Source organism: Numida meleagris, chromosome Z (genome assembly GCF_002078875.1).
Source record: "Numida meleagris isolate 19003 breed g44 Domestic line chromosome Z, NumMel1.0, whole genome shotgun sequence".
Lineage (NCBI taxonomy): Eukaryota > Metazoa > Chordata > Aves > Galliformes > Numididae > Numida > Numida meleagris.
Genome location: NC_034438.1, coordinates 48,866,561 through 48,887,223, shown reverse-complemented (window position 1 = coordinate 48,887,223; position 20,663 = coordinate 48,866,561). Strand labels below are relative to the sequence as shown.

At 37.7% G+C, this 20,663-nt stretch overlaps 1 long non-coding RNA gene across 1 annotated transcript in view; it reads left to right on the top strand.

Annotated features, from left to right (window-relative positions):
- The window catches only part of LOC110390351, a 47,485-nt gene extending 27,832 nt beyond the window's left edge, over window positions 1-19,653 (top strand). Inside the window, exons 4-5 of the long non-coding RNA XR_002433713.1 lie at window positions 15,341-15,468; window positions 16,770-19,653. This is a non-coding gene — a long non-coding RNA (uncharacterized LOC110390351). The remainder of the gene's footprint in view (window positions 1-15,340; window positions 15,469-16,769) is intronic.

The window sequence follows — 20,663 nt, the reverse complement described above, 5'->3', positions numbered from 1 at the left end:
AACCTTTCTTGACTTGCTGGCGACGCCCTTTTTAATGTATCCCAGGATACCATTGGCCTCCCTATAGAATCATAGAATCATTAAGGTTGAAAAAGACCTCTAAGATCATCTAGTCCAAGCGCTGACCCATCCCTACCATGCCCACTAAACTGTGTCTCTCAGAGCCACATCCACACGTTGCTTGAACACTTCCAGGGACAGTGACTCCACCACCTCCCTGGGAAGTCTGTTCCAATGCCTTACCCCTCTTTCTGAGAATAAATTTTTCCTCATATCCAATCTGAAACTCCCCTGGCACAACTTGAGGTCATTCCTTCTAGTCCTATTGCTAGTTACATGGAGAAGAGGCCAACAACCACCTCACCACAGCCTTCTTTCAGGTAGTTGTAGAGAGTGATAAGGTCTCCCTTGAGCCTCCTCTTCTCCAGAGTGAACAGCCCCAGTTCCCTCAGCCGCTCCTCATAAGACTTGTGTTCCATACCCTTCAACATTTTCTTGGCAACAAGAGCACACTGCTGGCTCATGGCCAACCTGTTGTCCACCAGGACACCCAGCTCCTTTCTGCAGAGTTCCTTTCCAGCAGATCAGCTCTAACCTGTACTAATGCATGTGGTTCTTCCGCCACAGATGTAGGACTCTGACTTTGTCCCTGTTGAGTCTCATAAGGTTCCTCTCCACCCAATTCTTTAGCCTGTCCACGTATTGCTGAGTGGCAGAACTGGTGTGCTTCTGATGTGTCTTCTGAAGTGTCAGTCACTCCTCCCAGCTTTGTATCATCAGCAAACTTGCTAAAGGTCCATTCTATCCCTTCATCAAGGTCATTCATGAAGATTTTGAACATCTTCAGAGGGACCGTGACAAACTTGAAACATGGGCCTGTGTGAACCTAGTGAGGTTCAACATAGCAAAGTGCAAGTTTTTGCACTTAGGTCAGAGTAATCCCAGATACATATACAGACTGGGATAAGAAGTCCTTGAGAGTAGCCCTGTGGAAAAGGACCTGGGGGTCCTCATGGATGAAAAACCGAACATAAGCCACCAGTGTGCTCTTGCAGCTCAGGAGGCCAACGATATCCTGGGCTCTGTCAGAAGGAGGGGGCCCAGCAGGGGTAGGGAGGTGATTGTCCCTCTCTACTCTGCCCTTGTGAGGCCCCATCTGGAGTACTGCGACCAGCTCTGGGGCCCCCAGTACAGGAAAGATGTGGAGTTGCTGGAGAGGGTCCAGAGGAGGGCCACAAAGATCATCAGAGGTCTGGAGCACCTCCCCTGAGAAGACAGGCTGAGGGAGCTGGGCTTGTTCAGCCTGGAGGAGAGAAGGCTGTGAGGAGACCTCATTGCAGCCTTCCAGCTGCAATGAGCTGTTTAAAAGGGGATTATAAAAAAGAAGGAAATCAACTTTTTATTTAGGTGGATAGTAATAGGACAAGGGGGAATGGTTTTAAGCTCAAGGAGGGAAGGTTTAGATTGGATGTTGGGGGGAAGTTCTTCACAGATAGAGTGGTTAGGTGCTGGAACAGCTGCCTAGAGAGGCTGTGGATGCTCCATCCCTGGAAGTGTTCAAGACCAGGTTGGATGGGGTCCTGGGTGACCTGGTCTAGTACCAGATCTGGAGGTTGGTGGCCCTGCCTGTGGCAGAGGGGTTGGAACTTGGTGATCCTTGGGGTCCCTTCCAACCCAAGACATTCTATGATTCTGTAATTCTAAGACTGGACCCGGTACTACCCCCTAGGAATACGGCTAGTTGTAGGCTAGTTGTAGGACTCCAACTAAACTCTGATTGCAGCTGTCTGAGCTCTGCCAGTCAGACAGTTTTCCATCTACCTCACTGTCCACTCATCTATCGCACACTTCCTAAGCTTACTGATGAGGGAGGCAGTATCAAAAGCCTTGCTGAAGTCAAGGTAGACAACATCCACTGTTCCTCCCTCATCTACTCAGCCAGTCGTGACATCATTCTTCATGACTTTTCAAACTTCAAATAGATACAAATGATTTAGAAACCACCGACATGCCATTTCATTCTGATCAAACACATCAAGGACACACAATGAATGCAATTTGAGATTCACTGATCATAAACTCGTCATGTGGCCATGAAAACAGATACGAGACACCACAAACAAAAAATGACTGTAGCATCTTCTAACCACGTCTTCCATGCTGTTTGCTGGTAATTGGCAGAACATTCACATGTATAAAGCCTGTGCACTCTTTCCTCTTCCTGAGTGTTTGAGGTTGGTAGGAATTCATATCCAGTATCTGGTCACTCTTCTGTTGTGAAACAAGGTACATGATGAATGCTGGCATGCAGTTTGACAGCTAACTTACACTTAACAGCTTTATCCCTAGTTCTGTATCCTTCCCCTTGACACTGCATAGTTACATAGCTACATTTAAAGTATCCTTTCACTCTGCTATTCTCTGGAAAGTTAAGATTGCTATTTTAAATGAAGAATGTCCTGGAGCTATTTCCTGTCTTCGAAAATGGAGGAAACATTTAGGTGTGGTCATAGCCGCCGGTAAGGGATTCTCATTGAGTCGGTCACCAGAGGGCAGTAGCAGCAGGGCAGAGAGCTTCGTGCAGCGACACGTACCAGTCGCATTTTTTAAGAATAGACGTTTTTTGGCGCTCAGAAGAAAAACATTCCAGACTAGAACTGCGTTCAATAAATTAAATAAATACATTCTATTATGTACTGATTCTGTTATTAATCACTGTAATAAGCCATATGCAATTTTGTGGTAGATCTCTGACAGCAGTCATTTTGGAAGAGGAATATCAGAGGCCTCTTTAGGAGAAAAGGGCATCAATTTAGAGGAAAATGTCATTATTTTTCTTTCCATTAATGAAAAGAAATATGCTTAGAAATAATTGCAATGGGCTTAAAAGGATCGTTACCTTAGTTCAGGTTTCCCCAAGATGTTTTATTTCATTTGTAGGTAAATCCATTACCTATGAAGTAAAGCATTTTAATAGCTATAACTGTCCAGTGAGATATCCTAAGTGAAAAGTATTGAACTAGCATGGTATGTAATAACAGTGTATTGACACATTGGGGAGTGGGGTTTTATCTGACCAAGTCAAGTGCTGGAGAAAAGCCACTTTGGGGGTCAGTGTGTGGAATAATGGTACATTAAGCACTGAGGATGCCAGCCCTCAGGCTGGCATTCCTGCTTTGCCTTACCTTTCAAACTCCCACATACTCATATCTTGTTGTAGAGTCTCTTCATATGTTTGATTGTTCTTAAAACTATGCTCTTGCTCCCTCTGTATTACATATTACTAATGCAGCACTGAGGAATGGGTTTTATTTTTATTTTTTTCACCCCTAAGGAACAATAGGTGAAGAGTCAATACCTCAAAGCCTTGCTCTCTGTGGAATTGTACATACCAGTTATACTTCTCATTGCAGTGTGACAGCTGACTTTAAAATATTAATTGGAAGTTACACCACATTAAGGATTTGTTGACTGCTTTAATAGGTATTGTGAGACTCAGAGAAGCCTTCATTAGCCCTCTAGCTTTAATGATTCTGAAGGGATTGTTTAATGAGATACCAAAATAAGTCATTCCAAGGAAGCAAAAAATACTATCCATAGCAAGAGGATTACCTTTTTCCCTTCTTCCTATTTTATTTTATTTTATTTTATTTTATTTTATTTTATTTTATTTTATTTTATTTTATTTTATTTTATTTTATTTTATTTTATTTTAACAAATGTACCTGTTTGTAGCTTTATCTGGATTTAAAGCATGGCTGGTGAGCTAAATCTTTGTTATGGGTTACAAAAAAACTGGAGATTATTTCCAGATACTTGATTAAGGAATGTGCAGCCACTTTAGTTTGATCCAAATACCTAGTAGCAATCTATTTCTCTTTTTAAGATCTTGTTGACAACATTCACTTTAGATCTTGCAAAATTATGCTGGTTATTAGCTTTCCCTTCCCTGGAAGGGGTACAGAAAGCTAAAAGGTAGAATTAGTTTTAATTTTTCTCCAGAGGAAGTTTCACTAAAGTGAAATCTCATGAAACAGTCTTCCCCAAATAAGTACCCCTTCTCTTAAGACATAAATGAACAAACTTGCTCTCAGAAAGAAAAATCATAGGAAAGAAGAAGTAAAATCAGTATTGCAACAAGTCAAACCAGCTCCAGATGCTCTCAGGAATTTTTGGGAGCATGCAGAAATGTCATTGTGCTCATTAAACTCCTAGGCAGCACTTTTGTTTTCACAGTGAAAGCCATGCTGACCTTGCCAGTCCATTAAACTCTAACAAGGGTCTCTGCAGGTTCATAGTTCCAATTATGACTCAGTTTATAAGACCCTAGCAATAAATACAGTTTGACTCACTCCACTGTGGGTTGATCTTTGCTCCTGCTGTTGCCAAATAAACAATGGGCTGGAGGTGGAAACTTGAATGCCTTGTCTTTTTTTTTTTTTTTTCTTTTGAAAGTAGAAGACTTTCATGTAGAAGAACATGTAAGCTAACATCCAACTCAGTTTCACAAGCAGGCTTTTATGGGCTTCTATTGAAGCTCTGTGCTACTGCTGAGTCTAATCACTTCCTTTTGGCTGGCATGAAAACTTCATATCAATTCTGAAACGAATATTAAAAAGGAAATTAGAAGAGCTATAATATTATATATATGTGTGCAAGTGCATAGATTATGTCTGTATTGGTTGTAATAGGTATGATTTACCAATGGTAGCTGGTAAAGAGAAGTGAGGAGGTTAGTGGGAAGTTATTGTATTAGTCAAAGAAGGATTTTAGAAATGGGAGTTCAACTTTTGAGAGTATATCTAAGAAGGAACTGAGACCTGATGTTCTGTACTGAGGTGGAAAGTGACGAAAAAAAAATTGAGTGTATGTTATCCATTATTGTCAGAATTGTTGACAGTGTTCACAAACTTCATCAAAGACACAAATTTAACTGAGGGTGTAATAACTGAGGGGCAATGTTTGTGTGCACAGCTAACACATGCAAAAAAAAAAAAAAAAAAAAAAAAAGAAACAAACCCCAAAACAATTGTTCTGAAAATGAATAGTTTTCATTCAGTACAAAATATTTTGTTTACTTATATAAATATTTGTCATTGTCATTGTAAGAAAGACTGGATCATTTGTATAATTGTAAAGGAATAAGTTTAAAATATGACCATGTTATGTCAGAGTGATGAGACAAGCTGTTCATTTTTTTTTCTCAAAAGTGCCTGTAGGCTATATTTCAAAGGTATTTGAACTATTACAAAGTGCAAAGAAGAGCTTCATGAGAGTTTCAACGAAATATTTAGGGCTCTCTAACTGTCTGATTGTCTGTGTCTGTGTCCAGCTGCCCAGAAAAACAGTGAGATATTGTGTATAATAAGAGTTATTATTAAAATAATTCTATATTATACATACTCTGGGCTCAAAAATTAGGAAAATAGGGATGAACTAGAAGTAGTACATGTACTAGAAATACTATGAAAGGATCAACTTTTCTATATTTATGGTATTGAAGGTTGAATTATATAAAATCAAGTTGACAATTTTTGCAGTCAGAATATCTGCCATAAATCTCAGCTTTTTTTTTTTTTTTTCTGTTCTAGCAGTGCTTTTATGAAAAGTTACTGCAAAGACCTTCAAATGAAAATGACCCATACCATACTATGTTAGTGCTTGAATTTACTTTTATAAGTCACAAAAGAAGACACGGAGATATGTCAATGTCATTGGTGGGAAATAGGAATAAAAGAAATATATGACCTTTTCCCTGTAATTCTAAGATATCCAAATGTATTAGATGCGTTAATGCAGTAATTCCCATGCAGAAAGTTTGAACAAAGCTTTGTAAAGCTCTGGAATGATTTCAGTTTCCAAAAAAGCAGAAATACACATCAGTGAGAAGATTAAATAATAAGTTACATTTAACACAGCTCTATGTAGTTTTTTGTTGTTGTTTGTTTGTTTTTGCATATTGCAGTTTTAGGTCCACAGTTACCGTATGACTGCTATGAAACTTAAAAAAAAAAAAAAAAAGAAATAATGAATCCAATACCAATAAAGTTCTCATTATTCTCTTTGTCAGTCCAAGACATTGAATAACCTATTTATTTATATATTTATTTGTTTGTTCTTTTTTTTTTTTTTTTTTTTTTGCATGGGTAGAGACAGAAACATTTCCAGAGTATGATTAGCTTATGTCTCATACATAGCCTTTCAGCTAGAGATTTATACATAACTTGTGTACACAATTTATGAATGGTCATTGCATTTCAAATCTGAAAGGGCTAGAAAATGCTGTACGATCATGCAGACAAATTATGTATCTTCTTGACAGGTATGTAGATTGCTTGCTTAGAAAACTGCAAAGATTAATAGTCAGTCCTACAAGTTATACATGATCTGACATGATATTCTGAAATTCAATCAATAAGCGAATCTGATAAATCCCTAAAATAAAATAAGATAAATAATGAACAAAAATAACAATATTTCTCATGCACTTCTCCCTCCTAGAACAGAAAAAAAAGGCATGTTAAATGATTATACGAGGTTCAGTTAAGGTTAAGGAAAAGTACGGCCTGAGAAAAAACCCTATTTGAATACCTCTGCTTGAAAAAGCAGAATAAACTATCTCATTGATAAATTACCATGAGATCAACATGCTGGAATTACATGACAGGAAAATATACCTGATATTTATACTGTATTGTAAGAACCTTTTTCTTGTCTTTTTACCCTTATAAAATGCTGAATGACTAATGAAGTCATTCTTTCTAGGATAACTATTTCTTTCAAAGAATGTTCTCAGTTCTAAAAAAATCCTGATGTATTCCCTGCTTTTTCTCTTACCTTCCAAAACATTTCTACAATTCAATTATATCTTTGCCCGATTTTGAAATTGTCAGATTTTTGAGTTTCCTGCCTTTTGATGTTTCCAGCAGAAATATGAGAAGCTGTTTTAGAATCTACATATCAACATTATTTATTTATTTATGTATTTCAACTGCTTTACAGTCAAAACAAAATGGTAGTTCAAATGAGTCCGAAATCACAAATAGAAATTTTCAAATACAAAAATCAGTAACATTTCAAATGTACTAATACAAAAGTGATAATTCGAAGATACACACTGTGGTATAATTTCCCATCAGGAAGTATTTGCTACAGTGCGATGGACTCAGAAGCTCAAACCATCACTTACTGAACTTTTTATGTATCCCTACAGATATGGCCAATCTCTTCAGATTCAGTCTATTACATCTTATGCCAGTTTTTGCTACTGAATCTGCACTCATATTCACTCTAGGCTAAATTTGAATGATATTAAGATATTCAGGCAGGATTGTTGGAATGACTACAAAAAAAACAAACAAACAAACATACAAACAAACAAAAACAGAACCAGAAGAAAAGTTCATGCATCTGTGACTATTACCTCCTTTTTGCTCATAATGTCCTATGTTTCACTGATGTATTGGTTTGGATGCAAGACAGTAAAGCCAGATTTATCTTTGTTGTGCTTTTGGAACATACAGCTACAGAAGAATATTCAGAACAAAATATTGACAGATGGAATGGCAAAAGAAGAATGTTAGTGAAGATCAATAATCACTATGGCACAGAGAATGTAAATATATTCCTTTACTTTTTATGAGGCATGTGCCATGTGAGCTCAGGGTGTTCCAGCTCCCTGAGGTTGATACTCCCTATAGGACACTGGCATATATTTTCTTCTTCCTCAGTTCTTCACATTTCTATTTCTAGTAAGCTGCTTTGTGGAAGAGCTTGTATCACACATATGTGTCTTTGAGGAGATCGTGAGCATATTGTGATGGGAAAGGATAGGAAAGCAACTAGTCATTGCCAGTTTTTTTTTGGTTGTTGTAGTTTGAGTTGAAATGAGTTGATGACAAATGATTATCAAGACTAGGTCAAACATATCTTCACATCTTGGCAGTCTGAATTAACATAAGTAGAAAGGAGAAAATTAGGCAGAGGTAATTCAGCTATTCTGTTACAACCTCTCCCAAAACAATTATTAGAAATCATGCTGAAAACATTTCATATAGAAAACTGACAGAATGAGCAGACTTTAGGAACACCTTTTATGATGGGTCCAAGAGCAAACCATAAAAAGAACTGTGAGGTGAGAGTCCTTTTCTGAGTTACGAGTGTTGGAGGCTAAGCCTATTTTGTAAAATCAACAGGTCCATTAAACTTCATGCTAAGACTTTAGATGTCTGCCACTGAAAGGAAGTTTTGATGTGGCTCAGCTGTGTAACATTGTCTCAGGCTGCCAAGGAATTTGTGAAGCCATAAGGATAAACATAGAGAAAACCATCTAAGGTAAGACAGGTAGCATTGCAGGCAAAGCTAAGATTGTTCAAAAAGGCATGGTTAACAGCTCAAGGATTCAAGAGGAAAAGCACTCTTATAAAGTGATATAAAATGCTGAAGTTGAACAAACAAACAAACAAAACAGAGAACTGGAAGACGAAGATGTCAACTCAGAATAACTGTTCGAAGTAGCAAAGGTTGCTACATTTCCTGTGCCTGCCTGATGGTCAGGGTTTTTGGTGAGCACATCACTGTTTAGTGTTTAATTTGGATGGTAATACCAACTCCCAAGATCCAGTGACATGGTATGTATGTGACTAATGCGGTGGAGGGTTGTATGGAAAGCACCATTGTATGCCAGCAAAGATAACAAAAGACCACTGGCAGATGAAGTGGCTAGTCCACTTCAACAATATGAATATAGTTTATCTCCCTCCCTACAGGCCTGTGTCTCAGCTGTGGATAAACTGTCCCAGAAGTTCCAGCAGTTCAAAGATGACATGTTCTGCTCCCCACATGTACAAATCAATATCTCAGCTACTAGAAGTAAGCATTCCTGTTCTTGAGAGAGAGGATATAGTGGATACACAGCACATACCATCCTGTAGTTTTACTTCTGTGACCTTGGAGAGGATATATGGAAGTGGGGTGGAATACCCACCTTGATCCTATAGGTGTGGGTATGTGAGTTGCAAGGGAAAACAGTCCCAAGAGAGGGTCCTTCCAGGAAAATGGTAGCTCCAGTTTCCAGCAGACGGTTCTCCAAATAGAGAAAATGGTCTCATCTAATCTCTGAAGTTGACGACAAGTCTTTTGGTTCTCATACATGAGAGATAAGTAATGAATACAATAACCAGAACTAGAGGGGCCTTGCCTCCAGCTAGGTGGAGGGAAACGACAATTGAGTTTATTGGACTGTATGCATTTGGTGGCCTGTTACATCAGAACCACAGAAATAAGAGGCTCTAGTAGACACCAGTGCACAATGTACTCTAATGCCATCCAGTTATAAAGGGACAAAACCCGTTTGTATTTCTGGAGTGACAAGGGTATCCCCAAAGCCAACTGTATTGGAGACCAAAGTGAGTCTAACAGGAAATGAGCGGCAAAAGCACTCCATTATGGCTGGTCCAGATGCTCTGTGCATCCTTTGTACAGATTATCTCAGGAGAGAATACTTCAAGGACCAAAAAAGGTATAAATGGGCTTTTGGTGTAACTGCCAGGAGATGGAAGACATTAAGCAACTGTCTACCTTGCCTGGTCTCTCAGAGGACCCTTCTGTTGCGGGGTTGCTAAGAGTAGAATAGCAAGTGCTGACTGCTACTACAACAGTGCAATATCAATATCACACCAACCAGAACACCCTAATTCCCATTCCTCAGCTTCTTTGCCAACTGGAGAACCAAGGAATTATCATCAAGACTCACTTGCACTTTAAATGTCCCATATGGCCAGTGCAAAAGTCCAATGGAGAGTGGAAGCTAACAGTGGACTGTTTTGGCCTGAATGAAGTCACACCACAGCTAAGCACTGCTGTGCCAGACATGCTAGAGCTCCAGTATAAACTTGAGTCAAAGGCAGCCAAGTGGTATGCCACAATTGACATTGCTAATGCATTTTTCTCAATCCTTCTGGCAGCAGAGTGCAGGTCACAGTTTGCTTTCATTTGCAGGGGTGTCCAGAACATCTGAAATTCAGTGTCCCAGGGGTGGAAACACAGCCCTATTGTTTGTCATGGGGTGATCCAGATTGCACTGGAACAGGAGGAGGTTCTTGAACACCTGCAAAACATTGATGATATTATCATATGGGGCAACACATCAGAAGTTTTGGAGAAAGGGAAGAAAATAATTCAAATCCTTCTAAAAGCCAGGCTTGCCATAAAGCAAAGTAAGGCCAGCACTGGAGCTTCTAGGCTGTCTAGCTCCAGTATCATCTCCAGCTACTTTTGTGACATATAAACTTTATTTTCATTTGAAGGAATCTGGCAAGAGTGCTTGATGTTTGCTAATATGAATTTCTCAACCATAACCTGGTGGAGTGCTGGATAATTGCTTTGACATATTGGTCTATTTCTGCGTATCCTTGAAAAAAATGATAGAATATTTCAATATTTTACCTACTTGAAAATATTTACTAGTTGCTATTTTAGTGAGACTGCTCTTTGTTATATTAAGGCTATTTTACACTTACCTCAAGGCTACTTTTCAAAGATATTGTGATACTGAGCTAGCATTAGTAAGAAGGAACTAACACATTTTAAGCTAGTAATTTATTCTTCTAAAGGGTAATGATATGGAGAAGAAAATTTTTGTTATATGAAAAATTTTGGAAACAGTGTTAAGGTTTTAAAAAAGCATGTTGTAAAGTGAGTCTTTCATTCAGATGCTTTTCATTTCTAATCTCTAAATTCCATTAAGTAGTTCAGACCATTAGAACACCTTCTATTTTTCATGTTTGTTATCTTGCCTTATTTTTTTTTCCCATCTGCATTCTGACAGAATATCAGGGACAGTCTGCCCTCCCCTCCCCCCTTCCTCCTCCCAGCATAATACCAGTTTCTCAGCTGGGGCAAGTGCAGTCTATGGTATCAGCTGTTGGAGGTGTATAGTGGTAGAGTGGTATTGTGGTCAGTCTAGATTTACGTCAGATGAAAAATAACCTTTTGCAATAATCTCAATGGGAGACCCTAGGTTAGGTTGATTATTTCTCATTTTACTTGGGAATTCTACAGCTGCTTATTAATTCTTTACCTTGTTTTCACAACTGAGTGACTAAATTTGGGTAACAGCTGAGGACTTAGGATCAAGCACGTTTAAAGAAAAACACAAATTTTAAAAGTCATCAATGGCAGTATCTGCAAATTGAAAGTGCAGGCAAAACAAAACAGAACCACTCAAAAATTCCCAGTGAAAACAGTAAAGCTTGTCTTGCTGTTTAAAACTGCTATGATATGAGGAGTCAAATAAAATGCACCATGACAGAAACTCAGGGTGGATTATAGCCTTTGATAGAGACATTGAATAATTTGGGGGAACATTTGAAGAAAGAGACATTTGATAATTTGGTTCTTTTACTTCTTCTCTTGGATATTTCAAGTGATATGTTTTCCCTTACGTATTTCAAATACTCTCCTACAGAGTACTACTTAAAATCAGAATAACTGAACTTCATTGAGTTGGAGGGGACCCATGTGGATCATGGACGAGGCCAGACCCTTTTCAGCTGCATGTAGCGATTGGACAAGAGGAAATGGCCGCAAACTGGAGCATAGGGAGTTCTGTACAAATGTGCTTGAGAACTTCTTCACAGTGAGGGTGACAGAGCACTGGAACAGGCTGCCCAGAGAGGTTGTGGAGTCTCTTTCTCTGGAGACATTCAAGACCTGCCTGGACGCCTACCTGTGCAACCTGGTCTAGGGAGCTTGCTTTGGCGGGGGGGGGTTGGACTCGATGATCTCTGGAGGTCCCTTCCAGCCCCTACAATTCTTTGATTCTGTGACCGCCAAGTCCAACTCCTGACTCTACACAGGGCAACTTAAGTGTTAAATCATATATCTAAGGCCATTGTACAAACACTTCTTGAACACCAACAGGAGTGCAGCTGTGACCATTTCCCTGGAGTACTTGTCCCAGTGGTTGACCAACCTGCAAGTGAGTAGTGAAAGACTCGAAACTTTCTCAAAATAGCCAGTTAGCTGCTGTCTTGAAAACATTCCTTCATGCTCTACCACTGACCGGAGAAGAAATTAGCACATTCCACTCACACTTATGAAGAAGGTGTAAGCTGCCTTGAGGTCACCCCTCAGTCTCCTCTTCCTCATGTCAAACAAACCATCTATCCTCAGACACTCCTCATAAGTCATGCTGTCTAGACCTTCTACCATTGTTGTCCTCCTTCGGACACATGCTAATATTTTTATATCCTTCTTACATTAATGAAGCCCCAAAATGCATGCAGTACTCAAGGTGAGGCCATGCCAATGCTAAATATAGTGGGACAGTCCCTTCCCCCAGTTGGCTAGCTGTACTGTGCTTAATGAAAACCAAGACATTGTTGGCCCTATTGGCCATCTGGTCACATTAGTGACTTATTGAGCTGCACACCAGCCACTTGTCTCCCAGTCTATTCATACATTCCAGGTTATACTGTCCCAGGTACAGAATCTGGTACTTACTCTTTTCAGATTTTGTATGGTGATTGTATAGTCCTCTAATTTGTCAAAATCACTCTGTAAGACCTCTGTTTGCTCAAGGGAATCAGCAGCTTCTCCCAAGTTAGTGTCATCCACAAAAGTACTTGTATGAACTCAAATTCAGTGTCTAAGTCATTAATAAAAACATTGAACTGACCCTAAAACTGACTCATGGGGAACATCATAAGTGACTAGCTGACAAAAAAATAACTCCATTTACCACAGTGCTTTGAGGTCATCCCTTCAGTCAGTAGTTCACTTATCATATGATGTCTAGCTATATGCTGGCCATTTTGTCCAGAAAGATACTGTACCAAAGCTTTGCTAAATCCCAAAACCCACATTCACCATCTTCCTTCTGTCTTCTAGGTGGCTCACCTTGTCATAAAAAGAGTTTAAGTCAGCTAGGCATGATGTTCTCTTAATGAACCTACCTTGGCTTTGACAAATGACTGTGTTGTCTTTCAAGTGCTTTTCAGTAACTCCTAGAATAATCTCCATGCTTTCACCAGGCTTTAAAGTGAGGCTTACATGGTTATAGTTATGAGGATCTTCTTTCTTCACCTCTTGAAAACTGAAGTAACTTTTTCCAGCTTCCATCCAACAGAGATGTCTCTGGACTCCCAAGACTGTTTATAAATAGTGGAGAGAGATTTTATAATAACATTGACCAATTGCTTCAGTACCATGAGATGAATCTTATTAGGTTCCAAACACTTATGTGCAGCAAATCCCATACAAATTCAACATCAACTGGGAGATTTTCAGTCTTCCAGTTTTGGTCCTCCAGCCCAAGCTCCACAGGCCCCAGGGTCCCTCACTGGTTCTAAGAGGTGGAGAAGGCCTTAAATGTCTCTGCTTTATCTTCATCCTTGTTTGTGAGGTGACCAACTGCATGAAGTAATGAACCATTATTTTCCTTAGTCCTTCTTTTGCTGTTAACATACTTTTAAAAGGTTTTTTTTTTTTTTTTGGTTATTCATTGCTAGACAGCTTCAACTCCACTGCTTCTTGAGTTATTCATTGCTAGACAGCTTCTTGAGTGTCCAGCATTTGTGGACCTAATACCCCTGAAAGCAGCTTATGATAAAAAACTATTAACTTTCTGATTACAAAAAAATGAAATCACATTTGTTTACCTTTCTTGATTCAGACTTCCAACATGTCTAACCTAGGAAGGAATGGAAATACTTGGTTTGCAAATTCCAGCAGCTTTCAATTGTATCTTTATAAAATATACTTTATTGACAAAGTGTTGGGAGTCAAAAAGACAGACACCACCATAAACCATGTTTATGACACCACTAAGGCAACTAAAAAATATGTATATATATATGTCAAAAGACTGTGATACCCAGAGCATGAAATTATAAGAGTATGCATATACTGGAAAATTATGAATGTCTTGAAGAAAAGATGGTTCTTCTTGTGCAGCCTCAGCCTCCTCGCTAAGCAGATAATATGAGAAAGAGGGAGGCCTTGATGCTTTGGAAATGCTGCTATGAAATAGCTAAAACATTGGTGTGTTGCCAACACTCTTTGACCACCAGTCTGTAACACAGCATCAAATGGGCTGTGGTGAAGAAAATTAACTTGATCATGGCCAGACCCAGTACAATCATATAAAACATTTCAATTAAAAATCAGTTATTCAGAGATTAACTGATATCAAACCGAAGGATTAATACTTCCTCTTACAAGCATCCTGTTAATATATGATATAATAACAAGTAATGGAATCATAGTCTTGTGTATGTATAGTAGAGATGAAGTCATTTGCAGTTTTATTCTTTTAGACTTCAGCTACTTCAATTCAATTTGGTCTTCGAGAATGATAGGATTTGAGGATTCCATTTTTATGTAATGACATAGCTACAGCATTTCCTGCCTCAATGTAGTTTTCATTTTGTGCACCTTCACCTGGTTTCTGTGGCAATCATATTAAGCAAAGATGTTGACTTCAGTTTCTGATCATGCTGAGTATGATGCAGCGAAAGACCACAAAGAAGACTGATGCTTAGCTTGATACTTATAGGCTGACTAATACCTACAGAAAGTTCCACTTTCGTTCTGATTTTAACTCAGCTGCATTTTGTGTTTCCATTTGCTTCACATTGTGCAGCTAATAGAGCTTCTCCTCTACTGAATGTTTCCATCTTAAATTTAAATGGGATTAATGCTGTGAAAAGTTCTTTTTAAATGATTAGGTTAATAATCTGGAAATTATGGCTCTCCACATAAAGCCTTCGAGCTAGCACCAGTCTTAGAATTTATTGCAGTTCAATGGAAACTTGTGTGTGTGTTCGCATGCAGTTACTAGTTTCTCAGGTCATAGTTCAGAGACCTAATTGTAGTCATAACTGTGATTTAACTCCTACTTATTTTACCTGTAGGGACTTAGAAAATAGTGAACATGCTCTTGATTGCATCAACAGCTGTAGACATTTCCAGGTGTCACATCACAAGCTAGGTGAATGGCATAAATCTTGGAATAATTAAAATTTGGGTTATAGTTGAATGGACACCTCTCATTATTGTTAATTTTCCATTAAATGAGGTTCTAGCTTTAGAGCATAACATAAAAAAGTCAACAGATCATTATTCTGAAACTTTCTGTCTTCCGTATTTTATCTTTTTATTTGTTTGTGTTGCAGTCAATTTTCCTCCTGAGAAAACTTGCTTTGCTGAGAAGATAGTGTGAGATTCATTACATGGGATGTCATTTTCCGTACTGCATATACTAAAATTAACCAACACCTACATGAAAAAATTGTCAAATTATCTCTCATTTTGAACTTTCCTATTAATTCCTCCTTAGGATTTCAATTGCAAATCACGTGAAAAGTACAGACACCTTTCCTAAATAAGTAAAAAGAAGAGAATATGTTGAGTGAAGTAGTCAGGATTTAAAAGAGACTGGAGATTTGTCAAATGAAGAATTTACAGGTAAGAATAAAGTACCTAGGGACATCTTGTATGTCTTTTTCCCTGCACTCCAGATCTGTGTATAGACAAATAATCCATCACTGCTGTATCAGTCACATATATGACATTTTTACAAAGTTACCTTTCAGTACATATCTTTTTCACAGCCAAATCTCTTTCAGCTCTCAGATCAGAAAATCAAGTGCTCTAAGAACAGTATAAATATAAGTACAAACAAGATCCTGCATTGTTATACAAATGTATACTTCTTCCTAATCTATGTAACTTCTTGGGGCCCTTGAATTGGTTCAAAAGTATCTTCCTTTAATAAACACAATTTTAAGCACTGAATTATTATTATTATTATTATTTTGTTTGGACTTGTCTTTTGCAGTAAATAAAGGAAGCATAGGCTTCAGTGTGGGGATGGCTTGATTCCACTGATTCCACTGGTGTTACATGCAGTGTTTCATGGTGACACTGCAATCACTCTGGCTCTATGTGCTTGTTCTTTCCATTTTTATATTGTAATCTCTGGAATAGTTGCTTTAAGAAGCCACATTTTCAGGCTTGATAATAACCAATTTCATGATACATTAAATTTGGGAAGGGACAGATTGAGCAACATGGCTCAGAGGGCTCCATATAGAGATGAAACTTCAATTCATAATAAAAGGACTTACATTTATACATGAACTCCCCCAGATCATCCCCTTATCCATGTTGACAGCATAAGTTCATGAAAAATTGAGCTAGATTTATCCTAGAGAAAACGTGGAAGGTGGAGGTAAGTAATGTAAAGACCTGTGCTATAAGACAGTCTTTCAGCTCTAAAGGTAACTATTCAAACCCATTTGAAGCTGATGCTGTCAGTGAGTAATTGCAGTCTGAAGAGCTGATTGTGCTCTTTAAGAAATGATAAGTTCAGCCTCAAATTTAATAAAAGTTATATCTGTTATCTAACAATGTTAAGACCACTTGAAGAAAACTTCTGTCATTTAATACTGAAATTTATTGGTAGTATTATCTCTTGCTTAGCTGTGAGCACAAGGGTATCCATAAGGACAATATGATGACTTCTCTAGATGCAATTAAGCTTGAATATGAGTTTAGATGTGTTTCAGAGCAGGAACAAATTGAAATGCATAACTTCATTTAAATTTCGAATACTGCTCCCATAGGTTTTTTGAGGTGATATCAACTGTAGTAGTAGAAGCAGCCATTACTATTTCTGGCCTTTTACTAGGGAATGTACATGTGCGGGAGTAATGTTTAATACAATTACAATTCGGAGTTTATAGTTTGGGATTCTTGTTTTGCAGAGTGACCTTATGTCAGGTGGCATAGAGTTGATTTTCTTCCTAGAGGAGCTTTGCAGAAATAAAAAATACTCAAAATCAGCATCACCAAGAACAGCAGTGTTGTTCAGAACATCTGTTATTGAAGAGCTCGGCCTCAAGCATCTTTAAATGAGCATCTGGTTGTTTATTTATTTATTTGTTTACTGTTGCAATTGATTTTAAAATAATCAAGACATTGTAAATCCAAAAGTCTTTTAGAAGTATTTTAAGGAATGCTGGAAAACAATTGTTTCTACAATTGAACAGCTTACCTATGTTTTGCACAGCAATATCAGACTGCAACAATAAAAAAACCAGTTATTCTTCTGTCATCTAAGTAATTCTCATTAAATTATTATTTTTTTAATATCCCGCATCAGATAATTACTTCTTACCAGTTCACACACCTTACACCAACTATGAAAACTGATGAATGATATTAGTAAAATATCCCTCGACTTCTATATTCAATCATTCAGGAGTTAAGTAATTTAATATATTAAATTTGTAATTTTGAGGTCAATTTCACTAAATAGGAATCTTGTAAATAGGTGTTAGAGGTGGCTGTGCAAAACAAAAACCAACAGTAATGACGGTGATAATTTTATAACATAAAATGGAAGTAAGCCAAACAAAACAGCCAAATAAAGTAATCACAGTCAGCTAAATAAAACATCTCAGTTTATACATGCCATTGACAGACAACAAATCTGCCGATTAATCAGTGTACCCATACCAATATGATTTGATTCCAGAAGCAGAAAAAGTCAGAACATGAAAAAATTTGAAGACACTGACACATAGATTTTCCCATGAATCTCTGGTAAAAACATTACATAATTCTCATCTTCTGTTCATCGTTTTAACAGATTCTGATTTTTGTGAAATAGTCAGATGATTTAACATCACTTATTTTTCTGTGGAAAAAGTATAAGAAATGAACTTGGTATGTGGAGGATTATACATAATTCTTCACAAACTTTTCACATGTGTTTCTGTTCTTTAAATCTCTTGTGTAAAAATAAAAAAAGAGACTTTTCCTTTCAAGTTTTTGCTTTCTCATTGACTTCTTTTATACAGCCAAATGTTTCTCATTTTGAATCCCACTGAATGAAGGAAATGCAATATATTTCAATTAGAGTTGGGCTAATCTTTCTGCCAAATTCACCAGTCTGTGTAAAACTCTGATAAGAGTACTGACTGAAATTGATAAAATTAGACATCTTTGGCTGAGTTGTTCACATCAGAATTATAAGTTTAGATGACAAAACTAATTTAAAAAATGGACTTTACTGATTCCTACTTTATACCAATATAAATGCCACAAAGAGTCAGAACTGATGGATGACAGCATCATGAAAACAGCAAATGGGAGACCAACAGGGTCCATTTCTAAATTAGATTCACAAATTCAACCGTGTGAGAGCAAGCTATGTAGCTGGCACCACAACAGGAAATGGTCCACATTAGGGAAAAAAAAAAGTTCATGACATTTCTTCTCTGTCTTAAATTATCACATGCATTTCACTCTCCATCTTTCACCTTAGTTTCCATGACCAAAGCCTTGCAGCTGAAGTATTGTAAAAGTAACTGCCTCTCTAGAGGCAACTAGTGTTCAGGCTTGCTATGTGAAACAGGCTCCACTTAATGCAATAAATCCATTAATATTTGAGCAAAAATTGAGATGCTTTCCTGCTCAAACCAAGTAACAGAACAGATTTTATTAGTGTGGTATTAGAGAGTGAAACAGTATGAACAGGTGGAACTGCAGACAGGCTGAACTAATATGAATGAAAACACAATAATTCCACTCTTCCATGCCTGCTGAGTACATTATTGTAGAAGGAGGGTGTAGCATTTACTGCAGACATTAACTGAGTGGCCTGTTCTCTGGGCTCATCAATGTAAGTAGTTCTATGATTCCTTACACTGTGCACTTAGTTTAAATCCTACAGAAATTAACTTTAACTTCATGCAAGAAAGTCAGTACAGTCAAATTAGCTCCATGCACCATCCAAGTTACAGAGCCCTGCTGACATGCAGTTTGTGTGACCTGAGCTGAGCATATTACAGCTGTAGATATCTTCCTCCTCCTAGTGATACTGTTGACCTCAGAGCTCATTCAAAGCTCTGTATGGAAGCACTGCATTGCACTGTCTGTTTTCGTACCTGCTTCTATAAACAGTGTTATCTTCTGTTCCTGGAAATAATTTGTTTCTGTCTCCTTATCAGAAAGCTGGTCTCTCCAGTGGTTTGACCTCCTGCATCAGTCCAGATGTGTGAAATATTCAGAGTCTTCACTGACCGTTGCAGGAACAGTGTAGGGCGATATTGTTAAAATATTTATATTCAGTTTCAGATACTGTTAAAGCATCAGCTTGGCAGAGAAGACAGAATCCTAAACTTCGCAAGCAATGAAGGAGCAAATTATTTTCAAACATTTTGTTTTAAAATGTAAATATAGCTACAACTTTAAAATGTTGCACATATGGAATCTTAAATGTTCTAATAAAACCTTTGAATTTTGCTTTAAAGTTTAATGGAATGTTGGGAAACAGCTTGCTTGGCAGCGCTCGGTAGCACGTAGTTACTGATTTACTAATGATTTATGATGTAATGATGTAATCCCTAGATACATGGAATGTGGTGTTTCCAGTGTGTTCTAGTATATTTCAGCATATCCATAGTATTCTGTATCCATAGTATTGTAGTTAACAACATATCCCATATATGGTGATTACTCGGGCAACGATTTGTTAGCGTGTGCGTTGCATAGAGCTTGTATCCCTGGACCCTGTATCCCTGGAAGCATATATGCTATATAAGATGGTGTGTTGCTACAAAAAAGTAGAAGCCGTGAACTCATGTTGAGTGTTGAGCTTCCCGCGCCATAGGGTTGCCTGTGGGAAACTTGGGGAGTTTCCCCACAATGGAAAGCCTGTCAATTCTTTTGGATCTGTCTTTTCCACACGTAGCTTTCACTAGTTCTATTAAATGGAAGTATAGAACATGAATATTGTATCTATTCAAATCTTAATAAAAGAAATGTAGAAGAATAAAATCCTAATAACCTCTTTTAATGTAACACCATTACACACACATTTATCTAGTTTTATTTTTATTTTTTTTCCCCCAGTTTTAGTCTTTCTAAGCATGTGTACATTAGGGTACAGATTTTAAACTGTTCATGTACAGTGTTCTTCACTGAGGGATAGAAGAGTGAATGGAAAGAAGAAAAAGAAAATAAAGAAGGGAGAAGGGGCAACAGTCAGACTGGAATGTAAATCAGCAGTTTGGCTGAGGATCCGAACCTGATAACTTTTCTGAATACAAGTACAAACCCCAGGCTAATAATGCTTCAGCATTTCAAAAATTGAGCAGATATAAAACAACAAAACCAGGCTTTTGAAATTGAAACACTTGTCTGGTTTTGATTTGTTATTCCCACATAAACACAGCACATAAACTGCTTCCCATTGGTGCCAGTTTTACCACAAGGCATGAGTTGTATAATTTGGGAGCATGAAATATGAAACAGGACATTTTTATAAAAGAAAATATAAACTAAAACCATATTTAATACATTGCAAATCTTCCCTTTTCCTGTTCTACAGCGATACACCCCAAATGAATTTTTTTTTTCTATACTATAAAGTAGGCCTTATCTCCAACAGCTTTTGGGCAGGTTAGACTTCCATTTGAAGGGATAAAGTAAAAATTCAATGAGATATGTAATGATTTTTTGGGGCATCTTAACATCATCCTTCTTTGTATCATTTATTTATCCTATCTCAGACCTGTAATAAATTGCTCAAGCTTGTTCTCAAGATCCTAGGCTAAACAGAAAAGGAGCATATCCTTGGGCTTATCTCTCCT